Source organism: Erpetoichthys calabaricus, chromosome 8 (genome assembly GCF_900747795.2).
Source record: "Erpetoichthys calabaricus chromosome 8, fErpCal1.3, whole genome shotgun sequence".
In the NCBI taxonomy this organism is placed as follows: domain Eukaryota; kingdom Metazoa; phylum Chordata; class Cladistia; order Polypteriformes; family Polypteridae; genus Erpetoichthys; species Erpetoichthys calabaricus.
Genome location: NC_041401.2, coordinates 183,297,577 through 183,307,814, shown reverse-complemented (window position 1 = coordinate 183,307,814; position 10,238 = coordinate 183,297,577). Strand labels below are relative to the sequence as shown.

Sequence of the window (10,238 nt, the reverse complement as noted above, 5' to 3'; positions counted from 1 at the left end):
ATAACTGGCCATTTCATTATGCTAGACAAACTATATTTATAGGCAGAGTGGTGGCTCAGAGGCTAAAGATCTGCGCTGGTATCTGGAAGGTTGCCGATTCAAATCCCGTTACTGCCAGAAGGGATTCTACTCCGTTGGGGTCCTTCAACAAGGCTCTTAACCTGCAATGGGTCCAGGGGTGCTGTACAATAGCTGACCCTGTACTCTGACCCCAAGGGGTCTGTGATAACTACATTTTGTTGTACCCATACAATGACAAATCATTGAATCATCATATTTTAATAACCGACTATACACTTAAAGGAGCAAATTTAGAGTAGTCTTAAAATAATTGTCAACTGGTATTTAGCTCACTGCAAAGCAGGCATCAGTATTTTTTTTTTTAATTATTAAAAGGTCACCTTTTTGGATTATTATAAATCCAAGTACATTTCATGTGTTACTTATTTGTATCTTGTGACAGATAACCATTTTTTATAACATACAAGCTGTGCCCCGCAGCTCCACCCGTGTAGTAGTGAAACGGGACAAACTTCAAAAATCAATAAACAAATTGGTATTGCTAGCTAAGCGGAGGCAAGGTCCGCTCCAACACATGGCCAGAGGTACACCGATTCAAACGGAGGCTGGCACGTGAGTGAGGAGGACCCTGCCTGGCTCTCCACCCCTGATGTCACCCTTCCCTCGGCCCGCAGCCTCTCTCTCTCGGATTAGCGTGAATATATCGATGCTACAAGCGAACTGTGATTCTTAGTGCGATGAGATAAGTCGCAAAATGTTCAAGCAAATGATAGAAAAAATCCCAATCTAATTCCATTAAGTTGTTATCTCATTCACTAGCTTAGCTGGATGCAAGGTACATGCCCCAACGCTGGAGAGTGAGTGAGAAGGGCCCCTGCATGTTTCTCGGATTTGCACAAATAAATCGGTACTGCAAGCGAACTCTGATACATAGTGCAATGAGAGAAGTCGCAAAATCAACCGGAATGTTCAAGCAAATTCTAGAGAAAAACACGATCTAAATCCGTTAAGTAGTTTTCTTGTGAAAAGCGGACAGACAGACGTTGGATTTTATATATATACTAGGCTCACCCACCTTTTAAGGCGACTGACTTTTAAGTCAACCACTTCTTAAGGCAATTCAATATGTAGATCAATTTGATATTTTATACAGTGAAAAATAAAATTCATGTACCACAACTCATTAATTTGGTTATATTGAATCTGAGCCGCATTACTTTAATACTCGTAGTTTCTGTTATTTTTGTGACGAAATTTAAACTTTTGTTCTATAAAACTTACTTGAATACTATATTCGGTGTGAAAACTCTATTAGTGCCTTTTATCAGTTTTCCCTGTTGTGGAGTGTCCACTACATGGACAACTACGTCCTCAGAGCGCTTTGCTCTTGAAAATGTTGTGTCGCAAAAGTCAATGAATGACTGCTAATAAAGTGACCAAGTTAGAAGAAGTAAGGCAGGACAAAATTTCTTTGTATACAAATCTAAAAATAGCCTACCTAATCTCCAAGAACGCGCACAAAAGCAAGGGAACGATGGGAGCACCAGAACTCTGCTCACACCGCGTTGCTTCGTACTGCAAGTAGTAAGTAAGTCTGTGATAAGCAGAATACCGCTACGCTTTGCACTCACGGGACGGAAAGGACAATCCTGACCGTTTTTATATAGTGTCTTGATGATTGATGATGATGATACTAGCAAAATACCCGCGCTTCGTAGCGGAGAAGTAGTGTGTGAAAGAAGTTACGAAAAAGAAACGTTATTTTTAAAATGTTTCCTTAACGTGATTGTCAATGTAATTGTCGTAGGCTTATTTTAGTATTGAGAGTGAATTTGATGATTGTAATGAAAAGGCAGGAGTCACCAGCAGGAAGACGTGAAGCAAGGCCACCAATAACAGGCTTGAAGCGGTGGACTAAAGAAGAAGGGAGCAGTGAGCATGACGAACAGCTGAGGAAAGTAAGGAAGCGAGTGAGGAGGCACATGAGCGCGGAATGTCGTTAATGTATATAGGCAGGGAGCCAACCACATGGTAGGCGTGCGGAAAAAGGAAGGGGGAGACCGGGGGCGGCCCTTGTGTGTCTCTGCCGTGAAATAAATCCTCTGTTAACAGAAATAAGGAATGAAACCACAAATAGGAGAGGTCAGTTCCGAAAGCTCCTTACGGCATAATGGTGAGAACCGCCAAAAAGACATTATTTTCAAAAGTTCGTTACGGGGCACAACGTGAAATGAAACATCCTTTACACTGTACTTACAAATGTTAAGTATGAGCGTGGGAAATTTGGGCTTCCTATGTATATTGTAAGTCGCAGAAATAGTGAGGATAGGTTTCCCCTATCTATGTATACAGTTTAGGGCATGTGTTTAAACTCCAGGCCTGGAGGGCCGCAGTGGCTGCAGGTTTTCATTCTAACCCTTTTCCTAATCAGTGACCAGTTTTCACTGCTAATTCACTTTTTTCCCCTTTATTTTAACAGCCATGGTAGAAGGATTCAGTCCTCTGAATAGATTTTGTTTCCTCATTAAATGACAGCCAAACAGAAATGAGATGTGAAACGAGCCAACAGATGACCAGCTTAAACTGGGGCTTCAAACTCCAACCAGTTTCTTAATGAGAAGCCGATGCTTGCTGTTAATTAAACCCGGTATTTAATTCCACAGCTTGTTGCTGCTCTTGTTCTTGTTGTCATTTCCAAAACTTGATTTTTTGTTTTTTTATAAGAACATCGTCAAAGTGTTTTGGTGAGTTGAGAGATCAACCTTACTGAGACCATCACCTTTCTTTATTTTTAGATATTGGGGGTATTTTTTGTACGTCACTTAAACCATCCGAGATCAGGTGCCTCATCTTGAATGAGTTAATGCCAGTGAAACTAATCCAGATAAGTCGGTTTTTTCAAACGCAGATGTGTATTAGATTAGTCGAGCTGGATCTAATCATACGAGATGAATGCGCGCGCCCGCGCTGAGTGAAAAGCCCATATATATTGAGTCTAGAAAACATGATCAGCAAGTCTTTGATAGGCTGTAACAAAATGACGAAAGAACGGGCGCATTTTTTTTTCACACACGCGGCGCAAGACCTTTTATTCGAAGGACACGAAGAATTTCCAGATTTAATATACACAAGGGGTAACACTGCAAAAGCAGCCCAAACCAGAAAAGACGGCTGGCAAAAAGTGGCCAAAAAAATTAAACGCTAAGTAGTGTACATTGTACTTAGTGAATGCAACGTTTCATTTCCTATGTGTCAGATTAATTATTATTTAATATGTCATAATTCCAGATCAAATGTGAGCACAAGGAGAACATGGGAACAGGTTAAAGTGAAGTACAAGAATATACTTCAAACTGGTAAATATTGGTATATAACTATTTAAAGAATTGTTGACATAAAGAATCATATATAATATAAAAAACATTAATTTTAAAGCTAATAAGGAGGCAGACAAGCAAAAAACAGGTGGAGGTCCACGCGGTCCAGACCTAACCCCTGCAGAAGAGTTGGCTCTCCAGCAAAATGCCCATCGCCCTGTTTCTGAGGGCATTCCAGGGGGAAGCTCCTCCTCAGAACCACTGGCAGGAAGTAGTGGTCACTTAATTTCAGGTAAAGGATGGTCATTGCATATTTGTCCTCCATGTGTGCTATAGGTATGTTCCATATAGCCCTCTTTTTCGTTGGGTCAGTTGCAGGGAATGTCATATCCTTTGAACCTGTGTCTGACCAACGAGATATTAACTAAGGTCAAATATTTGATGAAGACACTTTGTCTGATTATTCATCAGGAGGAGAGGTACATTTTTCAAATAATGTTTGATCAAACTCCACTCTGATCAGTCCCATGTGCCCCAATCACATTTGGAAATCCTGGTAATGAGAATGTTAGGCTGATTGTGGGATTCTTCGTGGAACTGTGGGTGTTTTTACCTGTGTATTACCTACCTGCAATGGCATGAAACGCCTCTTTTATTGTCTGCACACGCAGGTGTCCAGGAAACACAATGAAAACCTGAAGGAAATGTTTCAGAGCCAAACAGACTTTACGAATTGCCTGGAAAACTGCACTTTTAGTTAGATTTTCCGCAATCGCCTACAGTATATAAAAAAAGTGCCGCTTGTAAAAAAAACCTCAAAGCAATGCCTACTGTCTGTGTGGTTGTGAGAGCCCGACTTCGCCGAGTTTGACTTCGAATATACGGAGCTAATAAATCTTTGAGGTACAATATTCCCCCTCGGCTAAAGCGGTATCTTTCGTACAGAATTTCCTCCGGGGGGCAATAAAGGATCTTGCCGATCGCGCAAAACCCTCTTTATATGAAATTCTCTTCCTATAATTTGCACACCAATATCAATTGGTCGCTCATTCATGAACGGCGAAGCCCTGACTGGATGACTTCCACACCATCACTGATCACGTGTGTAAACTAATCCTTGTTTACGCAGAACAAACCTGCTCCGAGCAGGTTTGCGGATTTGGATGTGTTGCTATGACAACACTTCCAGCAAGAGTTTCAAAAAAACCGACAGATCCAGGATCAGGCCAAATCGTCAACAATTACATCCGGCTAAGCGAGTAATCCACGTACGAAAAATACCCCCATTGTGTGAGGTGGTGGCTTGTTTTGTGTCTCATTGTTTGGCTGCTAATTAAGATAGATAGATAGATAGATACTTTATTAATCCCAAAGGGAAATTCACATTCTTCAGCAGCAGCATACTGATACAATAAATAATATTAAATTAAAGAATGATAATAATACAGGTGAAAAAAAAAAAAAAAAAAAAAAACAGACAATAACTATATTAAGGATAAAGAAACAACTAAAAGGCCAGAGTCAAGTTAATTAAAAGAAGTAATTAGCAGCAAAAATTGGTCACTAATTAAGAAGATGGTTAGAATGAAAACCTGCAGCCACTGCGGCCCTCCAGGACTGGAGTTCGACACCCCTGGTTTAGGGCAGGGGTGTGCAAAGCCATTCCTGGAGGGCCGCAGTGGCCGCGGGTTTTTATTCCAACCCAGTTGTTTAATTAGAAAACAATCCTTGCCAATAATTACATTTCATGGCTTTTTAGTGCTTTAACTCTGCTATGTCAAGTCATTCTCAAATCCTAGATTTTTTTTTCCATTTTAAAGATATCCAAATATTTTGAAGTGTAAAACGGATGGATAATTCTCAATCCTTGACTTTTTTGTCTTCTCTTTCCTTCCAAGTATTTAATTAAACCAAATAGTGCATGATAAATACACACAGGTGTAAAGGGTAACAAGCAAAATGGATAACTGCTGGTTTCTTTTGTCATTTGCATCTTATTGCTAATAAGGAGCAATTAAAAACCAAGAATGCAGCTGTTTAAGACTTAAATAAGCAATAAGGGTTCAAAATCTTAACGAGGGAGATAACTAAAATGAAGCAGAAGTGTTTCTAGAGCAATTAGTGCTTCTTATTAAGCAATTGGGTTGGAACAAAAGCCTGCAGCCACTGCGGCCCTCCAGGAATGACTTTGCACATCCCTGGTTTAGGGGGTACACCAGTCCCACTCCACCCCGCTCCCCCCCCCCCGGGTGTTGCAATAGGACATGAAACATACCTAACTTTTGTAAGTACACTGCAAGGAATGAGCACACAAAATTTCCCACCTATATGGAAAGTGGGAGAATTAGTGAGGAGTCAGTAAGGGCTTTGCCTTTTGCATATATAGATGTACGTAGAGAGATGGTTCATAGTACATATAGCCAAATTATGTATACTGAGGCACTGTTTCACAAAATTACAGATCAACTATGCATTACTAAACCATTTGAATGTGACTGTATATTTTTGCTGTGGGGCCTGTGCACTCCTGTTTTTCAAGCCTTAAACAGGCACAAACACCCAAATATGTCCAACTTCTTTACAGTCAGGATGAGCAGGCTGAGATCAAAAGTCAATTGGCTTCCATTGCCGGTTTTTCCAAATTAGACTAATTGACCGCACACATGTTGAGGGAAAGGCAACAGCAGAGGATGAATTTGTTTTTGTAAACAGAAAGCACTTTCATTTAGTTAATGAATGTGATGCACCAATGTGTGTGACTTGCATTGTTGCGAGGTGGTCCGGCTGAACCCAGATCTCTTTATTTTATGAAGTAGTCGTGTGGGAAGCAGACTTCAGGGTCATACTGTGTGAGGTGCTTGCCTTCTTGGCAACGCTGCCAGGGCCATTTATGCCGTACAACACACAAAATGCTGTTTTTACAGACAAAACTGGACACACACCATGGCAATCAATGCCTCGTGCATACACTTAATGTTATTACCAGCCATGACGACATCAGAATTGTGGGAACGTGTCAGTGATCTGTGATGCAATTGGTTCAGAAACATCATTGAAATGAGATTTTCTGTTCACTTTATTGTTGTGCAGTTTGGAGTCACTAAAATGCCAACGCCAAAATAGTCTGCACAATGGTCAAAATTTGCTCTTAATGTTAAGGCAATTTTCATACCAAGTTCATGTTTTATACATCCTGACTTTGGCGTAAGAAATGGCTTACATTTCCAAGCTTATGCAGGTTTTATATGTGAGGTCCTTGGACACTTGGAAAAGCAGAATAAAAATCGTCCTTACATCTCCCTGAACTGCTTATTCAAGGCTGCTGGAGCCTATCCCAGCAATGGGCTGCTGCAAGGCAGGAACGATACCATTATGATCCATCCATCCATCCATTTTCCAACCCGCTGAATCCGAACACAGGGTCACGGGGGGGTCTGCTAGAGCCATTCCCAACCAACACAGGGTACAAGGCAGGAACCAATCCCAGGCAGGGTGCCAACCCACCGCAGGACACCCACAAACACACCCACACACCAAGCACACACTAGCGCCAATTTAGAATCGCCAATCCACCTAACCTGCATGTCAGTGGACTGTGGGAGTAAACTGGAGCGCCCGGAGGAAACCCACGCACACACGGGGAGAACCCGAGAAGCGAACCCAGGTCTCCTAACTGCGAGGCAGCAACGAAGGTAAAGTACACAAAATTATCTCCATGTTACTTACATGCGTGCTGCATTCCAATAAAATGTAGCAAATCCAGTTTTGAAACTTGTAGGGATAAACATTTCATCATTTTGTTTGTTCTGGTGTCTTCTTCATTCAGTGCCCGTTAGATGTAAAGCGACTGTGAAATGGAACAAAAAAAAAAACATGTTACTGGGCCTATAAAAAAATTATCAGCCCCTTGGACGTTTTTTACATTTTACTGTTATACAATATGGAATAATGGATGGCTTTCAATTGGGTTTTTGACACTGACAAACAAAAAAGACTAATTTGAGTCAAAGTGAAAGATCTCTGCAAAGTGGTCTAAGTCGAATACGAATAAAACACAAAGTGACTGATCCCATTAGTATTCACGCCTTTTTACTGTACATGACACCCCTAAATCAGCACTGTTGCAGCCCATATTGTTTTAGAAGTCCCAATATTAGTTCAATGGAGCTCACCTATCTAGTCGGGTTTCAGCTGATTGTAGTCTAAATGCATCTAATCGGGTGAGTGAGTATGGTGGGCTAACCTACACAAATGAAGATAGAAGTAATGTACATGCAAAGCAAATCCGTGAAAAAAGCACAGGTCAGTTGACTGAGACAAAAAAAATTAACAAGTCACGATAAAATTAAAGTAACCGACAGTGTATGTGGACGCCTGCTGCATATTGTGGCGAGAAGGTTGCCAGGAGACTCATGTATAATATGTGAAAATATGCGCATGCCAAATAAAAAAAATCGTATTTATAAAACCTGGCCGCCGCACATTTCTACGCAATTTACCGTTTATAAATCACAATCGCCACTTAAACATGCGTACGTGAGCTCTCCTTGAACACTGCCCTGAAAAATCCAAATATACGGCATGCTAATCAACCTCATACATATGCAATCACGATGCTGCAGAATTTCATTGGCTGACGCGTCAAGAGCTCGTCACCCGCATTCAAACGAGTAGCGTGTGCTCAGACCTCAGTCTTCTTACAATTATATCCTCCGCTCGCTAGATAGCGCTGTTTATTCAGCAACATTTATTCAATCTCCAAATTAAAACACTCTCAAGTTGATTTCGTTTACCGGAAATCTCTAGTGGGAAATTTTTGGGACACAAGGAAGCGGCGTGCCCTGTTTACATTCGGCGGATAGCATTTCCGCGGATCCTCAATGTTGTTTCAACGACGAAAGGGCAGGGGGTGTGCGTGCAAATCAAGACGGATTTATGGCAGATGAGACGCAACAGGAATCCACTAAGTGAGCAAAGCGAGGCTACAAGTGAGCCAAAGGAGAAGCTCTGTTTCCCTCCTTTCACTTTCAGGACGGTTCCTTCAGGTCACTCGTCCGACAAGTGGAGTTTATGACGCAGTGTTCTGCGGGGGACTTCCAAAGTGAAAGGAGCAGGGAGAAAACCACAGAGGAGACATCTCGGCACTACGGGCAAGCAAGGAGCAGGCAAGGTGGTCGTCAGGACGCGTGGACATGGTGAGTGGCGAGATATGACCTGCGTGGCCATCGTGTCGGAATTTTATAACTGAATGAGTAGTAAAGAGAAGGGGACGGGAGATGTGTCAGAATTTAATATGAATAGAGCCAGAACGGATAGTAAATCTGGACAAAACTTGTCATGTGCCGTAGCATTGTTCCTCAACTTATTGTAAGAGTCAAGGATGTTCATTAGACATGCCCAGAAATGATACGAACCGTAAGACAGGGTTTGAGGGGCAAAACCCTATTTGTTATTATGGAAGTGGGCGTGTCATCGCTGTAACAACAGGTCGATCAGGCGTTACGGTCCAAATTCCTCTGAAGTGGACGTGAAATGACATCCTCCGCCTGTCAATCTGCCGAAAGTAAGGCGTGGACACGAAGGATTTAAGGAGGCGTAATTGGTTTGGGTTTTGGAATGGGACGGATTATATTCTAGCTGGGCGTGGTTTTTAGGGGTTATTGGCGTGGCTATGGCCTAATAGTCAATCCCAGGGGCTGCCAATCTTCTTTTTTTTTTTTTTTTTAATTTTTATAAAGCCAAAGCCCCCCAACATGTTGCACTTCCTGGAAAGGACCCCCCACTAATATTAACCCAGTGCTGTGAAGCTGGGCATGAACCTGGATCTACCTTACAGCATGAATTTGAATCAATAGCAGAACCGTAACATAGGTCTGCAAAATTAAACGCAATGGTTGTTTTAAAGGAATGGTTATTTTTATTTGCATTTATGAACACAAAAATACAATCATAGTGTTTCCATTACATCACGTTTGTACAAAAAAATTGAAAATATATGTAATTCAAATTTAACAAATGAACACAATTTATTTGTGTTTAGATGGATGAATCAAAAACTTTAATTCTGAGGAAAATAAGTAAAAAGACATATAATAGGTATAGGGCGGCACGGTGGCGCAGTGGGTAGCGCTGCTGCCTCGCAGTTGGGAGATCTGGGGACCTGGGTTCGATTCCCGGGTCCTCCCTGCGTGGAGTTTGCATGTTCTCCCCGTGTCTGCGTGGGTTTCCTCCGGGCGCTCCGGTTTCCTCCCACAGTCCAAAGACATGCAGGTTAGGTGGATTGGCGATTCTAAATTGGCCCTTGTGTGTGCTTGGTGTGTGGGTGTGTTTGTGTGTGTCCTGCGGTGGGTTGGCACCCTGCCCAGGATTGTTTCCTGCCTTGTGCCCTGTGTTGGCTGGGATTGGCTCCAGCAGACCCCCGTGACCCTGTGTTCGGATTCAGCGGGTTGGAAAATGGATGGATGGATGGATAATAGGTATACTGACAACATACAAATATACATTTAAAGGGAGTTATATATACGTAGATTAGTAAAGTATAGGTATTTACTAAATGCAAAGTTATTTGAATTCTACAAACAGGATTTCAGTCAGTGTCACAGTATATTGCCACATAGCGTCACTGTTTGTTAGACCAGCTCAGCACCATTGAGAATACAGGGAATAAGACCCATCCATCCATTTTCCAACCCGCTGAATCCAAACACAGGGTCACGGGGGGGTCTGCTGGAGCCAATCCAAGCCAACACAGGGCACAAGGCAGGAACCAATCCTGGGCAGGGTGCCAACCCACCGCAGGGGAATAAGACCACCTCAGCCATATGAGGTGACTCATTATACAGCTTAATGGCTGATTGTCGAATAGTGCTTCTTGGAGCAGTTCAGTCGTCTCCCATCTTT

The 10,238-nt window shown here is 42.1% G+C and overlaps 2 protein-coding genes across 2 annotated transcripts in view; one reads left to right on the top strand and one right to left on the bottom strand.

Annotated features, from left to right (window-relative positions):
* Window positions 1–10,238, bottom strand: part of c8h2orf76 (chromosome 8 C2orf76 homolog) — a 331,828-nt gene that overhangs the window by 53,519 nt on the left and 268,071 nt on the right. The window lies entirely within an intron of this gene.
* vps13d (vacuolar protein sorting 13 homolog D) overlaps window positions 8,146–10,238 on the top strand; it is a 187,744-nt gene continuing 185,651 nt past the window's right edge. Inside the window, exon 1 of the mRNA XM_028807954.2 lies at window positions 8,146–8,533. The gene's annotated coding sequence lies outside the window, so the exon portion shown is untranslated. The remainder of the gene's footprint in view (window positions 8,534–10,238) is intronic.